The sequence below is a fragment of the Delphinapterus leucas genome, chromosome 11, assembly GCF_059928025.1.
Source record: "Delphinapterus leucas isolate spDelLeu-1000000601 "Yukka" chromosome 11, BTC_Dleu_Yukka2, whole genome shotgun sequence".
Lineage (NCBI taxonomy): Eukaryota > Metazoa > Chordata > Mammalia > Artiodactyla > Monodontidae > Delphinapterus > Delphinapterus leucas.
Genome location: NC_143139.1, coordinates 74,808,911 through 74,826,794, shown reverse-complemented (window position 1 = coordinate 74,826,794; position 17,884 = coordinate 74,808,911). Strand labels below are relative to the sequence as shown.

The 17,884-nt window shown below is 40.7% G+C and overlaps 2 long non-coding RNA genes across 4 annotated transcripts in view; one reads left to right on the top strand and one right to left on the bottom strand.

Annotated features, from left to right (window-relative positions):
- Positions 1–17,884, top strand: part of LOC149748054 (uncharacterized) — a 234,409-nt gene that overhangs the window by 46,762 nt on the left and 169,763 nt on the right. The window lies entirely within an intron of this gene.
- LOC149748055 (uncharacterized) overlaps positions 14,597–17,884 on the bottom strand; it is a 56,332-nt gene continuing 53,044 nt past the window's right edge. For all 3 annotated transcript variants that reach the window (XR_016395001.1, XR_016395003.1, XR_016395002.1), the window contains one exon: positions 14,597–16,084. This is a non-coding gene — a long non-coding RNA (uncharacterized LOC149748055). The remainder of the gene's footprint in view (positions 16,085–17,884) is intronic.

Below are 17,884 nucleotides of genomic sequence, written 5' to 3'. Positions count from 1 at the left end.
ATAATAGCTGTATTGAGGCTGGTTTTTGAATGACTTGCCTGGCCGATAGGAATGTTACTTTTTCAAAACATAATGTATTTAATAGTTCAGAAACATCCTTTTGCTGATCCCAGAATCATCTCAGGAATTCTGTCAAGTGTAGCTCTTTGAAGTGCTGGTCCCAAAAGGATGATTGTCTCCCAGTGTTCCCTCCCAGGTCTAGTTCACTGCGTCTCTACTGGGATGTTTCGCCCCGGCCCAGCCTAAGCCCTGTCAAAATCTGTCTTCTTTTCAATTCCCTGATACCTTGGTTTCAGAGCCTAACTTGATTTTCTTTGTCTTCCTAGAATCTGACCAATCTTTCTCTGTGTTTCATTGGTTTTGTTTCCTCTTTCAGATCTCTGAATCGGAGTAATTTCCCAAGGTTTGATTTCTGGTTGTATCACAGGGTGCTTGTGTCCAGTGAAGCCTGACTCTCCGGGGACCCAAGATGGCAGAGTAGTTCTAGGTTTCATGTCAAGACAGAGACAGAACAACTTCCAGAGGAAAACAAGAGGCCATCTCCTCTCAGTCACTTTAGGAGCTTCCCAATGGACTTGTCCAATCTCATTGCCTAGATTTGTATCCCATGCACATTCCTAACAGAGATGGGAATGACCATTATTAGCTTAGACTAATGAGGATCCACCTTCTGGATCTGGGTACAACTTGGAGTGAAGCTCATGGCTGAGAGGAGGTAGGGTGATAAGGGAACCAAATAAGAATTCAGTTAGGAAGGTCGAAGTGGGGGATAGTGGTTGGGAACCCACTGTGTCTACTACACTGCTTTTCTTCATCTTGCCTTGGAAACTCATGGACTCCAAAGATTTTAATCGCCTCAGTGCAGAGGAATCTCATCACTGCCTTTGGCCAAGACCCCTCTTAATTTCTAATTACACATTCACGTTCGATGTTGTTACTTCTAATGCAACCATGTAGTTGAAATTCAACTTCCCTTTCTTCTTACGCACTTCTCTCAAATTCTGTCCTCTTGACCTCCCAATCTCTGTTTATGGTGGCACCATTCTCCTTATCATGTAGGCATCCACTTCATTGCCTCCCTTCCCCCAGTCTATGGTAAATTAGTCACCAAGTCCTGTTGATTCTTCTTTGGAGGGATTTCTCTCATTCATCTCTTTCTTTCCATTTGCTGAAACCAGGTGTCTCTTCTTTTAGTCTCCACGTTGTAAACAGACACCACATGTCTTCGAAGCCAACATTTCAGTCATATCATCCCTTTACTAAAAAAATATTTATTCCTATTATCTAATTTAGCACAAATTCCTTAGCCTCATATTCAGATTGGCCTTCCTCAATCTGATTCCAACCTATCATTTCAGATATTTCTCCTACTACTTATGAACCCTTCACCAACCATAAAGTTCCTCTCATGGTCTTTCTAAACACATCTTGTAATTAGAAAGAGATGAGGTAAATTTGGTTCTACAGCTTGCCACTTGGTAGCTGCAAATTACCTTGCTTTTGGGAGCCTCAGATTTTTAATCTATAATATGATGTTTAGGTGAGGCATAAATAAGAATAAGAATATTCTTAGGCTGTTTACTACTTTGGCATATTTAATAGGAATGATCATCTCTGTACTCATAAGTGTATTGGTCAATGCATTAATTATCTATGGCTGCATAACAAATTACCTCAAAAACCTAATGGCTGAAAACAATATTTATCTCACAGTTTCTATAGGTCATGAACCTAGACGTGGCTTAGCTCGTGATTTGGCTCAAGATTTTTTAATGAGGTTTCACTCAAGTTGTTGGCTGGGACTGAAGTTTCATCTAAAGTCTCAGCTGGGATGGGGGATCTACTTCCAAGCTCAGTCGTGTGGTGTTGGTAGGTCTGGGTCCCACACCACATGAGCCTCTACACAGGGCTGTCTCATAACATAACAATGACTTTCTCCAGGATGACTGATCCAAGAGAGAGCATGAGAAAGTACACCCAAGATGAAAGCCACATTTTTTTATAACCTAATTTCGGAAGGACATTCTGTCAGTTCTGCTACAATCTGTCCATTAAAAGTGAACCAATAAGTCCAGCCCATACTTAAAGGGAGGAGATGATACAAGGGCATGCATACCAATGGGCAGGAATCACTGCTGGCCATCTTAGAGGGTACCTACCATAGTTAGGGACTCTTGGTTGACAGAAGGTTAACTCAAGTTACTTTAAGAAAGTAGGAAATTTATTGGAAGAATATAGAAGCATCCTATAAAATTGAAGGAAGACATGTAGAAACAAAGGGTCTCAGGAACTCCATATAGTGCATCAACCATCCCTTCTCTAACATTTTCTTTACATTAGTTCTAGAACATCACAGCCTGCTTGATTTTTCTCCTACTCATTGAGATGGTTATTCTCAGATTTCTTTACTAATTTTTTTCTTTTTCCTTCTTTTTAAATGTTGAAGTGCCTCAGGGATTAGGCTTCAAACCACTTCTCTGTTCTATCTAAACCCACTCCTTAGGAAATGTCATATAACCTCATGTTTTAAATGGCATTTATATATTAAATAATTTCTTTATTAGTTAAGATAATGCTAGCTGCTATAACAAATTCTAATTAAGCCTGGTAGACATCTATTTCTAACTGACAGAAAGTCCAGAGTGGGTGTTCTTTTTTTTTTTTGCGGCTCAGCGGCCATGGCTCACGGGCCCAGCCGCTCCACGGCATGTGGGATCTTCCCGGACCGGGGCACGAACCTGTGTCCCCTGCATCGGCAGGCAGACTCTCAACCACTGCGCCACTGGGGAAGCCCCAGAGTGGGTGTTCTTGATCAGTGGATAGCACTCCTCAGAGTGGAAATTTAGGCTCCTTCCATTTTGTGGTTCTGCTCTCTTTAACTTAACACAGCTTTTAAAGTTGTCATATTTGTTTGTAAGAAGCTAGAAAAAGATGAAAGAGTATGAAGGCTCAGGCACAATAGATTTTTATGGGCCAGGCCTGGAATTGTGTCTATCATTTTCATTCATATGTATGGCTAGAATTGTCATATGATTAGATTAAATTGCAAAGGTGGTTGGAAATTTTAATCCAGATCTGAACCCAGGAAGAAAAGCAGGTTTGGGGATGAGTCTCTAATCACACTCATAATTTTTTGTCTTTTTACCTGTTGCTGGAAACTTTCTTTCTTCTTTTAACTCCTGACTCACTTATCTACTTGCCTAGTTGGCATCAACCTGGGTAACATGCTACAAACTATGTGACTAGAAAGGAAAAATAATTTATCTTTTGGAATTTCAGTTTCAAATACCCTAGAGAAGACTCTTACTGGCCCTGGTGGGTCACCTGAGTGCTGTTTCCTGTGGCCAGGAAAATGGGATGTACTGATTGGTCTTGCCCACTCTGACTAAGAAGATGGAGAGTGAATGAATTGGAGGTAGCCATTGGAACAGTTTCTGTGAGCTGGGCAGATGCCACAATTTGTGCCTTCCTCTCAAAGTAACTGATGCTGATACAAAGCGTAGAAGTTGAGGTAAATATTGCTAAAGCATAGACTTTAACTCATCAAGTTCATCGGGCTTGTGTGACATCATATAGCAAACACTGTGACATTAATTAAATCAAATTAATTAACGAATTAATTCAGTGTTTATTAAGGCCCTGCTACATACAAGGCCCTGTGTGCGATGCATAGAGTACTCTTAGAGGCAGGGAATACAGCAGGCACTCAGAAACTACACCTAAATCACTGTCATATTCTTGTGACTCGGAGATTCTTTTCCTCTGCACAGGAAACTGTCCTGCTTGACTTCACCTTAGCACCAGGACTCAATCAGTGCCATCACTGGAATCTTTGAGGGGGTTCTGCCAGTGATTCTTAGATTCTACTACTGGGAAGAGCAACAAAACTAAGATTTCTGTCAGTGTGGGAGGTGAAACGTCATGCAGTGTTTCCTGGCTCTTTATCTGTGAAGATTGCTGAGGAGAATCTTATTTCAAACCTATTTCCTCCAAAAGAGTGATGAATAAGCTGCACTTATTTATAGTTGTTTGAAACAGTATCTCCCGTATCTCGACTTGGCCACCCCCCCCCCCGCCCCCGAAACGGTGATCTGGGAGGTGGATGGGTTAGGGTTCTGGATCTCAAGCTGATTGCAAATTGATCCTCCCTCCCCCAGAAGCATTTCAGCTGCAGGCATTGAACTGATCAGGTGAAGCACATTCTCCTTTCCAATGATACCTTAAGGATGTGGTTCTCAAAGTGGGGTTCTCCAGAACAATAGGATCAGCGTCACCTATAAACGTGTTACAAATGCAAACTCTTGGGTCCCCCCTCAGACTTGCTGAATCAGAAGCTCTGGGATTAAGGCTCAGCCGATGGTGTTCTAACAAGTCTCTCCCTTTCCCCCCACCCCCACCAGATGACAGGATGTCAGCTGAAGTTTTAGAACCAATGATTTTAGGTGTTCTGTTCCACAGAAGTGATTTTTCTGATGATGGATAAAATGGAAACTTGACCTTTTCTTGGCTCTACATTTCTGATGATATTTTCTCCAAAAATTGCAGTGCTGGTAGTCCAGTCAATATCTTATTTATAATAATGACTCTCTTCCTATATGAGAACGAGGAAATACATTTGAGCATTGGATGTGTGTGGTTTACATTTTGCTTGGCTTGTTCAGCCTGAGATAGATAGATATATATATACACATACACCAGAGCCAAAAACAAAACTACCCTTTCCGAATAAAGGAGAGTGAGACCATTATAATCCTAGATCCTCCAGTGACCACTTAAATTTTCCAAATTACATTTGCATAGATATTCGTATGAAGAAAAAAGAAAGAAAAGGATATCATCTCAGATAATTGGAAGCTGCTAAAATCATGGAGTATGATGGGAATCACATTACTCCCAGGACTGCAGCTTTAAAACTGATCAGGGATCTGGATGAAGAATTTGTTTTTCACTGTTATTTCAGTGCATTTGTTTCCACAAAACTAATGCTGCCAGCAGAGTCCCTAAGTGATAGGACTCTAGCACTTGTTCTATTTATGACTACTTTATAACCAATAATAGAAAGCTGGTGTGTTGGCTTCTTGTACTAAAGGGCTTTAAAAAATGTCAGGTGCAAAGCTTTAACTTCACTATTCAAGTCCTGGTTAATAAACCGTGGTGTTTCAGTGATTGCCTTCAAACAATCTCCTATCTCTAGCAGCCAAGTATCAGTGGTGAGACTGATCCGTGGGTTGCTGAATTACAATGTAGGCTGAATTCAAAACTTCATCAAATCCCTCAAGTAAAAGTACTCATAAAATTTATTGAGATAGTTTACATTTTTTGTACTAAGTTTTCAAGCTATGATGTGTATTTCACACCCCTATCACAGCTCAGTTCAGATAAGCCACGTTCAAATGCTCAGGAGCCATATGTGGCTAGTGACTGCCATATTGGACAGCACAGGTGTGGGCTATAAAGCCAAGCAGGCCAATTAGCATTCCAGCAGCAAGTTGATTTGATAATTCATGTAAGGAGAGTGCAAAGGCGTCCTTACTTGAGTAAGTGAATGAGTAGGAGACTCACACTCCTAAGGTTCCTACTCTTCCTTTCCCACCAGCCCTACCTTAACCTACTCCTAAGGATTCTTCAGGTACTCTCCATGACAAGTTGGCTGGTGGAGAAGAAAATATTGAGTCTGGTTTCCAGATAACTGTACACACTATGGGTTGGTGGCAGCTGGAAGGGGACTGCAGTGGTTGCAGGGGTAGCCCTGGAGGAAAATGGCAAAGAGAAACTCACTGGGCAGACCTGCAAGTGACACATCTGATTTCCAACTTTCCCTGAAAGGAAACATGTCACTTGAGGACTGATAATTGGCAACCAGTGTTGCCAGTATACCAGTATGTGTTGCCTGCTGTATCAGCAAGAGATGACCTCAGCCTGGAGTTGACCAATCTGCAGAAGAGTTAAAGAGAAATGATGCATCATTCAGGTAGCTCTTCTCTACCTGAAGTCTGCAATTTAGGTCCTTTAGAGTCCAGTAATTCGAAGTTTTGTTGGGATGGAAGCTAACTACTTCTACATCCCAGGCTAAAGCAGTTTAGCTAGTAGCATCCTGAGCAGGAGATTGCCACACTCACGTGGTGGGCCCCCAGCAAGGTGGGATTTAGGTTGCTGTCTTCTGACTTGAGACCTTTGTTTCAAATGGATTCAAGGTACCTGCCCTTCTTTTGAGGACTTGGGAATGACAGAGCACAGAGGCTAGGTGAAAGAACGTCTCTGGACTTAAAAACTATGTCTAGATACAATATTTGACTGTGGCTGCCTGCACAGAAACTTAGCAACAGCAAATGGATAGGAAGTCTACTAAGCTTTTAAGAGAACTGTACAGCCAAAGAAACCCTGAGCCTATCTGACATAGCTTGTGCCAGTAAAACTCCTTAAGTAAACTTCCAGACCCCTAAACCCAGGCCACCTGGAAGTGGGCTGCTGAAGCTAGGTAACCTCAAGTGTTATAGGCTGAATGTTCATGCCCCCTCAAAGCTAATATGTTGAAGCCCTAACATCCAGTATGATGTTATTTGGAGGTGGGGCCTTTGGGAGGTGACTAGGTTTTTTTTAATTTAAAAAAATTTTTTTTAAATGATTTATTTTGGTCACACCATGTGGCATGCGGCATCCTAGTTCCCCGACCAGGGATCAAACCTGTGCCCCCTGCAGTGGAAGAGTGGAGTCCAAACCGCTGGACCATCAGGGAAGTCTGGGAGATGACTGGGTTTAGATGAGGGTAAGGTCCCCATAACAGGATAGTGTCCTTATAAGAAGAGGAAGCTCCCCGTTGTCCCCTAGCCCTCTTGCCCCCCACCACCACCCTGTGAGAACACAGCTGGAAGGGAGCCATCTGTAAGCCAGGAAGAGCCCTCACCAGAAACTGACCATGCTGGCATCTTGATCTTGGACTTCCCAGCCTCCAGAAATGTGAGAAGTAAATGTTGTTTAAACTACCCAGTCTGTGATATTTTGTAATGGCACCCCAAGCTAAGACACCAAGGAAAGAAATAGCCTACAATGTCTACCTCAGCTGTAGTTGCGATAGATAATGGACAAAGAAAAACTTTCTGGAGTAACCAGTGTTGGAGTCTTAGGGGACAATGCATAAAAGGAACACCCTCAGGGATTAGAACCATGGGCTGTCAGCTGCGTCAACACTCAACCTCCCATTGCCACGGTCCTGTCACGGGTGTGCTGTTTCTGCCCTGCAGAATTTGCTCATTGCTGGGGAACTGTAACAGCTGTGTATCCCCTTTTTGTTCTTCCCCCAGAGTTCTTTATTGCAGTTTCCCTATTCCCTCCACTACCATTTTATATTTGGTTTAATGGGAGTAATAACTTATCTTTTAGTTTTGTAGCAGCCACATCTGAACCCAACAGAGAGGAAAGTACACAGAGATTCTAGGCTTTGAGCAAGGTGTAGTAAACAGATGAAACTTGTTCCATGCATGGGAATGAGTACCTAGATATGTTTGGGTAGCTTAGAGGTTGGAGTCCACTGCTTGCTTCCCAATAGCCATTCCTCTCTTCCTCCTTAGTATTGAAACCCTGGGCCATGGCCAAGCTCAGTGGTATAGGATAGGAATAAACCCTGTAGAAACTAAAGTGTTCGTAATAGTTATTCACATATTATTGAGATCATAATTAATTCATTTTTCTTTTCAGTGAAGTAATAGCTATGAAATTGTTCAAGGGAAAATTGTGGTAGTTGTAGAATGGGCTTTTTAATTAATCAGCTGTCACCAAATTTAGTGGAAAACCCAGTGAGGTTTCTAAATGTCCAGTAGCGTCTGACCAATTGTTTGTCACATCTGTAAATGCTATTTATAACAAATATTCTTCAATTGTAAGATGTTTGGTTCCACTGAATCTCCCAGATGGAATCTGGGTATAAATTGGGTTACTCCAGTTATCAGGATTCCAAAATGAGTCTGTTTCAGTGTTGAGATCAGAACTCAATAATTTTTTTTCGATTCTGTCATGGATCCTCAAATCATACACATTGATATATTTAGGGAACTTAGTGACTATTCTTGTCCCCATAATATTCATGTAATATTGGCATAATTCAGTAGAAAAAATATCTCTTTGTCACCCTTTAATCTCAAAAACAAAGAGATATTGAGACAGAGCAGATTGTCTTAAAGAGCTACTGTCTCCTTAGTGCAAGAATCCACTAATAGCTTTGGTTAAGCAGACTGTTGTCATGAAAATGGAGTGTGAAAACATCCACATAGTTGGTCTGCTTTCCATTTTCTTAACTTTAAACATTAGATTTTCAACATATGGACTTAAAATACCAACTTCAGCCTAAAAGTAGAATTTCTCTTTTGTTTCTTACATAGATACCCATTTAAGAAGGATGTTTTTCCAAGGAATCCCTGCCCTGAGTGTAGGGCTCAGTTTTACACACATACTTTCCCACATGTGATCCTGAATAGGCTGCTGAATGATAAGGTGATAAGATGAACAAAAGCAATACCAGAAGGTTGCTTTTCTTTCTTTCTCTTTTTAAAAAAAAAAGGAACAAAAGGTTTATTGTGCAGGCCTCCAAATGACAAAATAGCTTACTAAAAATGCAAGTTCGAAGCTAGTTGATGTTTCACTGCTGTTTAAAAGCTCTTTCCAAGCTTAGATTAACGCATTGATAATTGAAAACTATCTGGACATGTTATATGTTCTAGATATTAATCTGAGGCTTTCAGGAGTCCCTATACCTTCAGACCTTCACGCTAGCTAAGCTGCCTTAAATCCTTTCTGGAAGAAGGAGGGGTATAAATAAACCCATTGGTTGAATTAAATTAAATAAATACAGTTGTTCCACATTCGTTGAGACAGCTTTCAATCTAGAGAGCATTTGTTCCTGTTATCTAATCAGCCTCATTAAAGATGCAGCTGCCCAGAGCAGCTTTATGGGAGTGATATACCCTGAAATAATCCAAATGAAATGATTTCTTAGGGCAGTGGTAAAGAACTTCCAGATAACTTTACAATGTCATAAACCAAAAGCATAAGGTTCATTTTGCTGTTGCCTTTTTCTGTGTAAAAAGATGGAATTTGTTTTTTCTGGAGAGATGTTTACCATAAGATGGTTTGCTTACATTTTCATGTGAACATAAACATCTCCCAACTGCAGAATTTCAAACAGATATGAAAGGAAGGCTATGCCATTAAAACTAATGTTTGTCATCACATAAACTACCAGAATCGATGGCCATTGTGATTGGCAGTGGATTTTCTGGGACTTGTACCATTTTAGTGACTATGGAGGGTTGAGTTTGGGTACTTTGAATGCATGGCTAAACTGGGGATGTACAACTGTCCTGAACACTTAATTGTATAAGGTGTTTCTCCAGGTAGTTTGTTTAAAATGAGTTTCCAAGGCTCGTAACCACTGGGCTCAGATCTCAAATGCTTATGAGGCCTGTTGTGTTTCAGGAGTAGATGTAATCAAACTCTGGCTTGTCCTTTTTCCTACCCTGCTTTTGAAAAAAAAATTCCTTGTGCTGCTTCTTTTAGTTTGTTCCCTTGCTTTAGAATTTATATTAACCATCATCCTAGAGTATAATTTTAAATTTCAAAGAAGGATTTGGATTTGAAAGCAGTTTTTTGATTTCCCCCACATTTGGTCTGGGTGGTGATTGTATTAAATCAGGCTTTTATGGAAACGCTATCATTAAAAACTTCTCATAGTCTCTAGGGACAGGATTTGGAAACCCGACACAGGCCTTTCTGATTAGGGGTATGAGAACTCCCACTTGTTAGGAATGGTTTTGTTTTGTTTTTGATTTATAATAACTCCCAGCTAATGGTCCTGCTTTACAGCTATTTAAAGAAATTCTAAACTAAAATTGTAAAAGAACTAGATGAAAAACATTAACAAAAAACATTAACACAACCAATACATTTGTGTCCCCACCCCCAGCAGTGCACAATCCTTCAAACCTTTCTCCTTGTGCTTCTACCCTTTGATTTGCCCTCCCTCTTCACCCTCAGGGGGCTCTAGAATCTTGCATCTGCTTCCTTTCATTCTTTCTCCCATGATCCTCCAAGCCCTCAGTTCTGTTTTGTCCTCCCACTAATTTTTCTTGAGTTTTCCATTGCCTGATCCTCCTCTGGGCTTCTCCGCCATCCTTCTCTTCATTTCCCTTTGGCCTAAATCTCAGAGGCCTGTTTTCCTTGCCTTCCTGTTCATTCTGCTATTAGTCAGAAGGCACCTCTTAACCTTGGAGGGATTTTTGTTTTTTGGGGTTTTTTTTCCTGAAATTAGTTCAAATTTGGGCAAATCTTTTTCTGGAACTTTCAGAGCAGGAATTTCTTAGCAGAGCAAACACCAGAGCATAAGATGCTGTGTTTCAGAAGGAATTGTTTTGGGTTAAGGGTGATAACTAAACATGCCCTTCCCCACTATAAGCTATGAAAACTAGGTAAATAGATACAGGAGGTAGATGGGAGATCAAAATATTAGCTATTGCTAATAAAGCTGGACTGGAGCCCCTGACTTGCCCTGAGGTCAGAACCAAGTTCCACCTTAAATTGTCCCTTCTGGTCACTGGAAGAGCAGCCAGACAATGGAGAATGTGGAGAACTTTCACCAGGTGCCTCTTAGCAAGGAGGAGGCACAAATGAGGGTCTGCTGAGAACTCTTGTTCTGCAACCTTGGCGATGCCCCTCTAATCTTGTTCCCTCCTGGAACATTATGGCGAATGCAAGTGCACAGTGAATGCTGATGCTCGGTTCCTAATTTTATCCATTAGATCAAATCATGTGTAAGAATTAATTTAAATTAATCCATCCCTTTACCTAACAATTTTTAGAAAATACATCTTTATACAATTCAAAACATTTTTATAAAATTATGACTGAACACCTGATAACTTTTTGAGCACCAAGGACACAAAATGAATTGGACATGGACGACTTTGGCCAACAAGGTACAGGTACAGGAAAATTAATTATACATAATTATATGAAAAAAATATTGTTATCTAGGAGTCTTGTATGAAAAGTCCTCCTGGGGGAGGGCCATCTTTGTTTCATAAGTACTTTCATAAATCACTTTTGGCAAAATAGATAGGTTTTGTAAAGCTTGAAGCTGATGGAATTTGGAGGGCCCTTTTTGAGAGAATATAAAATTATTAATTCAAAATCAGATTCAAAAGTGACTAACTAGAATGAGAATAGAAACCACAGAAAAATTACTAAAAATTACTGCTTCATTTTGCCACCTGGTTTCCTGATCTACCTAGAATACTCTATAATTCCTAGTGACTCCCAGAACTCTTGGGGAGTGTGGAAGTGGGGCCTGAAGCTTAACTGTCACTGGCTTCAGGGTAGATCTGCTCTGGGGCAAATTTCCAGAGCTTGAGAGTTGGTTGGATCATGACTTCAAATAATAGAGGAGTAACTTTGCAAAAATGGGAGGGGCACGGTAGAGCTCTGTGCACTGTGACTGCTCTCCACACCCCCACAAATCTTCAGGAAAAATTGTAAAAATCACATTAGGCCTATTGTGTTTGTGTTTCTTATGAAAATGGGTGAAAAATTACTTCTGTGTCTTGGTTGGTGTGGAATCAAAAAAGAGTTGAGAAGTGAATTGACATATCAGTTATCTACATTGCAGTATCTTAAATGCCGTGATCTTTTTCTGAACTATGTCAGCTTATAATGTATAACAGTATATAGCCCAAACCTTGCCAAAATATATTGTAAGGATGTTTGCATTTGTATCTGGTATTGGATTAATTTATGCCATATTATCTCTCAAACTGAAAATATCTAAAATCATATATTTTTTTCTGAAGCCTTCTCATGCATTTCTGGCCTCAGTTAATGGCACTTATATCCATGCCATCTATCCAAACCAGAATCCAAAGTTACCAAGTCTTGTCCATTGCACTAATGATATTTCACGTTTAAGTCTTATTCTCCTTTTCCCTTTCTTAACCAGTGAGTACCCTTTTAAAGAGCCCTACTGTCTGCTAAGATGATGTCATTCATTCCTAAGATGATGAAGGGTGCCTACAGTAGACAGAATAATGCACCTCCACCAAGGCATCTATATCTTAGTCCCTGCAACCTGTGAATAGGTTACCTTACATGGCAAAAGGGACTTTGTAGATGTGATTAAGGATACAGACCTTGAGATGGAGAGACTATCTTGATTTTCTGGGTGGGTCCAGTGTAATCACAAGGGTCCTGATAAGAGGGAGGCATGAGGCTCATATTAAAAAGAGAAGGAAATGCGACTCTGGAAACAGAGAAAGAAGGAGAGAAGTAGGGATGAGGAAAAGGGAGATTTTGAAGATGCTACACTGCTGGCTTTGAAGATTGGAGGAAGAGGCCACCAGGCAAGGAATGTAGACAGCTTCCAAAACCTGAAAAAGGCAACAAAACAGATTTTCCCCTAGAGCCTCTAGAAGCAACACAACTTCAACAAACTTTAATTTTAGCCCAGTAAGATCCGTTTTGGACTTCTGACTTCCAGAACTATAGAATGATGAATTTGTATTGTTTTAAGCCACTGTGTTTGTGTTAATTTGTTATGGTAGTAATGAGAAACTGTTACAGTGACAATAATTCATTCTTTGCCACTGTGGTCAAAATGGTCCATTCATCAGCCTGGAGTATTGAAAAAAGCAACACTGTAAAAAAGAAAAAAAACTTAATCACTATAACCTTCACTTTTCTTTCCCTTGAGGCTTTTCTCTTTGTGTAACCCAGAATCTCAGGAATCAATCTAGAACAAAAAGCCCAGTGCTTCTTGGAAACCCCAGGTGGCAAGAGAGAGGGGGACTCTGATCTACCAGAGATGGGCTGTGGGTTTCACAATATCTCAGTGAAAACCTGTGAAGTTTGGTACACAAGTACCTATTGCTGTGATTATGGCCTTACTGGGCCAGGGCCTTGATGATTCAGGTGAGGATGATCTCAGTCTCTCCAAGGGGCAAGCCATTTACCAAACACTGTCATATTTACATCAGGAGATGCCTCTAGCCTTAGCCACTCTGTGCCAGAACGCCAAGCCCTAACTTTGAGGTTTTATCACTAGTCCAGACATCCTTTCCCTAGGAGGGAGCCCTTTTTTGGTTCCTTTTACTGCCAAGAGACCTTAACTGAGGTTAAGGTCCGTAACCATTAATGATCCCAATCCATTAATGATATCAAAAATCCATTTAATATTCAAGGAAAATGGTTGGGATCACACCCTCTTTCCTTCTAAGGAGGTAATATGGTCCAGTGCAAAATTTCCCTTTGTGACCAGCTCTGTACATTGGGGATTGGGAAGAGACAAGAGACATTTCCACCTTCCCTAGAGAAATAGGTGCACGTTCCCCTTATCTTACATAATTGTCCAGAAGTAGCAACAGCAAGTTACCAGGAAACCAATTTTCAATATTATGGAAGAAACAACTAGTCTGCTTCAGACTAGTCACTGAAAGAACAAAACATTATAAGAGTTTAAAAAGCTGAGTAGCATCCTCAGGAAGAGACGTATGCCACACGAAGTTCAAGTCACTTCCATAACTTGAAGTCTGGTCATCGCCACAGTCCCAAGGAGCTGTCGCCGTGCATGTGTCCTCGGGGTTTTTCTGCCTTTAGAAATAGTGAACTGGCAGAATCACCACCCCACAAATACTCCAGTTTCTTTATAGACGATGACTATCAAGAGCTGTATTTGAAATGGTCTTTTGGCAATTTGAAAACTGACTTTTAAACTGTTAGTTCATTTACTGTTACCTTCTGCTTTTTTAGAAGCATATCCAGCTGTCTGGGGTGCCTTGATTCTGTTAAACATTCCCTGTTATTCTGGTTTATTTTTATTTTACAGATATTTTAAATTTGGGCTCTAATGACGAGAGAACAAATCTATTTTTATATTTTCACCAAAATCTATCCTTTATCATAAATTTCTATCCCAGGCTTTCATCTAGGCAAAAGTAAACAAAGATACAAATAAAATCCTTAACAATTTTAAAGAAATTTATTGAAAACATTCTGTCTTCCAGGCACCAGGCCAGGTGCCAAAAATAGAAAAATGACTTAAACTTAGTCCCTTTTCTAGAGAAGCTCTCATTTTAATGGTAGAGAAAAGCATGTCACCACCATAAAGTACAGAACCATTCAATTGATATTGGAGTTCCTACTTTGTGTAAGCCTCTGTAGTTTCAAAAATAAACACAACAGACATGAAGGCTGCCCACATGTAGCTTAGAATCTGGCGAGGAGAGCAGCCTATGAACTAATTTTCACAAGTATAGCCAATGTCTCGATGGAAAACCAAAGCACTGTAGGGAAATGCTTAACAGGGCCACCACTTCAAATTTGAAGGGCAGGACCAGTATTAGTTTGGAGAGAGTGGTGACAGTTGGGCGTGGGGTGCGTGAAGTGGGCAGAGGGAAGATTCCGACGTAGCAGGTAGCAAAAGGCCTTGAGGTTAGAAAGAGTATGAAGTGCCTGGAAAACTAAAGGCATGTTAGGGCTGGAATAAAGAGGAGCAGGGGAGGAAGGTCGCATGGGTTATGTTTTAAAGTCTGAAGAGTAGACGAAATCTCAAGGATAAACATATGTCAACATTAACTTTTTTTTAAAACAATAAAACAGTTGTGCACTTTCATATGCATTGTTTTAGGTACTTGTTAATTCAGTAAACATTAAATGCTCATTATGTGCCATCTCTCTGCTAGACACTGAGAATGGAAAAGATGTATAGGCAGGGTCTCTCTCTATATTAAGTGGTTTGTATCATGATGGAGGCAGATACAAGATATGATAAAAACCAGAGATGAGGAAACGATCCTATGTTCATACTACGTTAAGAAGAGGTGCAATTCTTACGCAGGTATTCTGAGATTTCTGGCCCAAATCACGCCTAAAAATAATAAGGGAGTGCTGAATGGCAGTAGAACTCCAATCTGGTTACACATCTGGACCTGGGCAGGTTTTACTATTGCAGGTGCCTGAGTTACTTCCTAGATCTAGTGGATTTCAACCTGTGGAGCTGAGACCCAAGAATCTAGAATCTTAAAAAGCACCCCAGTGATTGTGTGTATATTCTGCAAATAGCATCCTGGAACGACTGAGGCAGAGCATGACCTATGAGGTCACAGTAACATTTACGAAAATGTGTGCTGCAGGCTGTTATTAGACGACATTTGAAAAAAGGATTGAATGGTGTAATGGGTCAAATTGTGTCCCCACCCCTCCCAAATTCATAGGTAAGTCCTAATTCTCAGTGCCTCAGAATGTGACCTTATTTGGAGATGGTTTTATGAAGTTATAAGGTTTAAATGAAGTCATTAGTGTAGACCCTATTCCAATATCAAAAGGGGATGTTTGGGCACAGACAGATATACAGGGAGAACACGATGTGAACGTGAAGATGGCATCTATAAGCCAAGGAGGGAGGTCTGGAATATCCTTCCCTCACAGCCCTCAGAAGGAACCAACCCTGCCCACGCCTTCATCTTGGCCTCCTAGCCTCCAGAACTGTGAGACAAAAAATTTCTGTTGTTTAAACCACACAGTTTTTGGTATTTTCTTACGGCAGCTCTAGCAAACTAATATAAGCGGTTAAATAAATTTTGGAAATTCCGAGTTAAAGAAAGTTAAATCGGTTTTTCTCCTGCAGGGCCCTCAGAAGCTCAGATGCTAATCTCACATGCTAATGTGACCCAGGGCCTTCTGAGAGAGGACTGAGTCTGCATCTCATTTCAAATTTGATAACAGAGTGCTTTTCATTTGTTGCAGAGTATTTCAGGAGACTGGTGTTATGTGGTTCCGACTCAGGGAAATGTTGGGCTCTTTTCTCTTGAGGAAGTAGTCATGCCGTGGGTCTCACAACTGCAGAAAGGTCAGCCTCATGGAGCTTTGCTGCTTTCAGTAAATAAGGGTGGGGGTGAAAATTTTTGAATGCCTTCATTCAAATCCATCACACTGCCTGGAAAAAGCCAGCTCCCAGGGAAGGGATTACTGGAAATTATCAGAAACGATCTCTCTTGATCCATGAATCTTTTGATTCCTGTTATTTTACATCAGCGATGCTGGAAGCAGCCTGTGGAAAGGAAAAAAGCCAAGTACTAAGTTGTTTGCCTTCGTGGGAACAGTTCAGGGAGTGCAGCAGAAAAGTGGGCAAGGGTGACTCTATCAAATTGAACACACCACTTCACATTTGTCTTCCAAGCCCTCCATTTATTCCTATTGTTGTTCACTCATACCTTGCCAACACTGTGATCCCATCTTTGTTGAAAGGGAACATTGGGAGAGAAATGGACCATTGTTATTGTGAATGGATAAAAAAAACAAGACTGCAAAAATTTAACTTGCATTATTTTAGTTATTAAACACAGAGCAAGGGAAATGTGAACTAGGTGAGTCCAGTCTTTTTAAATTTTTGCAAAATTGAGGTACTTCAATTTCTTATTTCTCCCATGTGTTTTACATTATTTAAGGCCAGACTTATACATATGAAAGTTTTAGGCTTGATATTTGCTCTACGATCATGACAAAGGTTTGTGACTATACCCCGTGAAAAGTTGAGATCATGCAAACAAAACATTCATAAGTCTTCGTTTCATATTTGTAAGCCACTATTTACAAACACTACCCACCCATCACAGTTCATTTCAGCTCCCTTTTAACACCCCCGCAGGATGGTGATCTAAATCATTCAATGTTTGCCTCCAATCTCAACACTTCCCCATAACCAGTGCTCATCAAACAAAAGCAGTACCCACTTCACACAAAAGTGCAGTTTCTTTGGCTCAGCTTCCAGAGTTGCTGACTTATTAGGGCTGGCTAAGTTGGAAAAATCTATATTTTTAATAGGCATTCCAGGTGGAGCTAATGATCAGCTCGATTTGAGAATTAGAACTACTCCCTTGGCATTTACCACATACTGCCTCATGCTGTTAGGGAGCCTTCTTCATCTGGGATCATACCTTCCTTAACTGAATTAAATTTTTAAAATTTAAAGAGTATATTTTATTGCTGGAAAATTATTTTAATACTACTTTTTCATCTCTGGAAGTGTGCTTTTTATTCTTTGTTAGAGTGGTTTTCTGTCTCCTCCAGAAGTTTTATTTTAGCAGAAGAATATTCACTTTGGTGTGTGGATTATTATTCCTCCATCTAAGTCCCCTTGGGGTGTTCATTATCTTCACTGCTGACCCCTGGTTCTAATTGCCTGGGTTAGCATGGAGGAACCTTGAGTTGCAGGAATGGAGGGAGATACATCACTACTACCTCAGCTGTCATGAGGCAGTCACTTTTACACAAAGCTGCAAGGTGGTCGATCAGCCTCAAAGTCAGAGAGTACCTGAGCCCATCTGTCCAGCTCTGTCCAAACTTCTCCAAAGCAAAGAAGACCAGCAGGTGCACTTAAGGTCATCCCTCAAGCTACCACACTGCACTTTAAGGGTTCACAGATCCCCCAGGGCCACATTCTATCCAGGAAGCTTGGTGCTCTGACTCTTGTTGCCGGTTCATCATTGCTGTTGCATGGAAATCAGCTCAGCACTAGCTCTCTCCAGCTGGACTCCCACAAATGAGATGTCTTGCAGGCATCCTCCAGACCCCCTCTATCACCCTGCCCCAAAGATGCTCTGCTTAAGATAGGTAGCTGGAAGTTGATTAGAATTAGAATGCGGTGGGGAGAGGTAAGAGAGAGGATAGCACGGTGGGTGCTCGGGCCACCATTTTCCCAGAATTATTGAACTTTCCATCTGTATTATATCTTATTTCTCCAGCTAAGGAGTTTTGAATATATATTATGAAAGCTGAGTTGATAATAACCTCCACATAAAACTGGCATTGAAATCACAGATACCACCATTGCACTCTTTCTGTCCCAGGT